Source organism: Atta cephalotes, assembly GCF_000143395.1.
Source record: "Atta cephalotes unplaced genomic scaffold scaffold00002, whole genome shotgun sequence".
Lineage (NCBI taxonomy): Eukaryota > Metazoa > Arthropoda > Insecta > Hymenoptera > Formicidae > Atta > Atta cephalotes.
The window spans coordinates 3,021,854-3,023,865 of record NW_012130066.1 but is presented as its reverse complement, the minus strand read 5'-3'; positions in this window follow the sequence as shown (position 1 = coordinate 3,023,865).

Below are 2,012 nucleotides of genomic sequence, written 5' to 3'. Positions count from 1 at the left end.
ATATATATATATATATATATATATATATATATATATAAATATATATAAAATGTATGTATGTATGATTTCCGTGTAAAAATAATATACCGTACCGCATACAAAAAATGAATTTACATATTTAACTCTTTGATGTCACATTATGCGAACGATACACTTACAGCGAATTCGGATGAATGCATTGGTACACATTGATACACATTAAAGCCGTTACACACTGATTTAATCTAAGCGTGAAAGTGAAATGCAAATGTTTCGAATTATAAAATAAATATTTTACTTTGCATAATAAAATATATTAAAGATTTCACGATTTAACCCGTTTCTATATTTCTATTAAACACATTTTTACTGCAATTTGTGTACAGCTTTAATATGCACCAATGCATCGAGTGCGTATATAATCGAATTCGCTTATTAATTATAGATATTGTACACTCAATCCAATTCGATTGTTTATAACTTTTGTAAAAATGAAAATTTTGTTTAATCAAAATGCAAGATAAAGAAACGTAACAATATCAAGCAAATGTATCTTTATTAATTTAGTATAATTAAATATTAATTATTATTATTTAATTATAATTAAATATTAAATATTAACTTAATAATTAAATAATAAATAAATTTAGTAATTAAATAAATTAGAAAAGTTATAAACAATGAAAAAAGGATTGGAAAAGCATTAGAAAAAGAAAAACCTGGTATGCTATATCAAAAATGGCATCGAAGAATTAAACGTGTAGAATATCATTTCTTTTTTATGGAAAAATCACATACATATCACATACAACTAAATCACATACATGTAGGAAAAAACATTTATTACACATGGATTAGTAATGGATAATTTCTCTTACGCCTCGAATTTTTATTGGACTGTGAATACTCTGAATAATTTGAATTGTTGACTCTAATCTGTAACAGTTAAACTCGCGAGCAGATTAATGTATACATCATAAAACAATATTCTGAATTTTAATAAATCATTTGTTTAAATAATAATATTTACTAAATATAAAGATATGTTTAGTACAAGAGCCACATTAATTTGATTAAATTGACTAAATATTTATTTACTGTAAATAATTGGCATTTTTCCAATAAATATTTATTAAAATTAAATACATTTTTTTCACTGTATCTCACAAACAAATTGAGAGATCCCTATTAGATTCACAAGTTTTCTATAAATATATAAAATGAAGTTACGTTGATATTACCATTTCATTAACTTTGATTTCCAATTTTCTTCTAGATTTGTTCGATGATTACTGAGAATAAGGAAAAATATCTAGTTCACGATCTCTCAGAATTACTTAAACAATTAAACCATTACTTTGCGCAATTTTACACAATTTCCAACTTTCTCGTATTATTCTGAAGGATCAAATTCGATAAAGAGTGAAATGATTTCACATTATCATTTGCTATTATATATTAAATAAGAGCGCATAAATTGTTGTCTGTACACCCGTGTTATTTTGTTTTTCCCAATTGCATCATTATCCATCGTATCGGCTATGATAATTTTACTAATCGAGTAATGAGCGGTTTGCATAAATGAACAGCGGTATCTCTGATTTTCTATCATCCGACGATCTACATGGGGAGCTAAATGTGATCGCGTCGAGATCTGGTATGAATACGAATACACAGAATTTACCATAGAAGAGAAATCCATTTTATATGACATTTTATCAAATGCTATAAATTCAAAACAATCTCACCCTACGTGTAGATGTAAATATAACTTCCAGAGTAATTTTTACTTAACTATTATTGCATTCACGCCATTTCAGAAATTTTTAATTTAGAAAACATCAAGAACGACAGACAAATTAATATTGTACGAAACACATTAGATAATTAATTTTCTTCATTTAAGTGAGTTCCATCACTTCATGTTTACTTGACAACTAATTCTTAAATTTGCTACATTCAATGTTATAATTTCAAGAAAACTTATAATTTCATAAAAATGAGATTTGTCAAACGAAATTTTAATAAAAGAA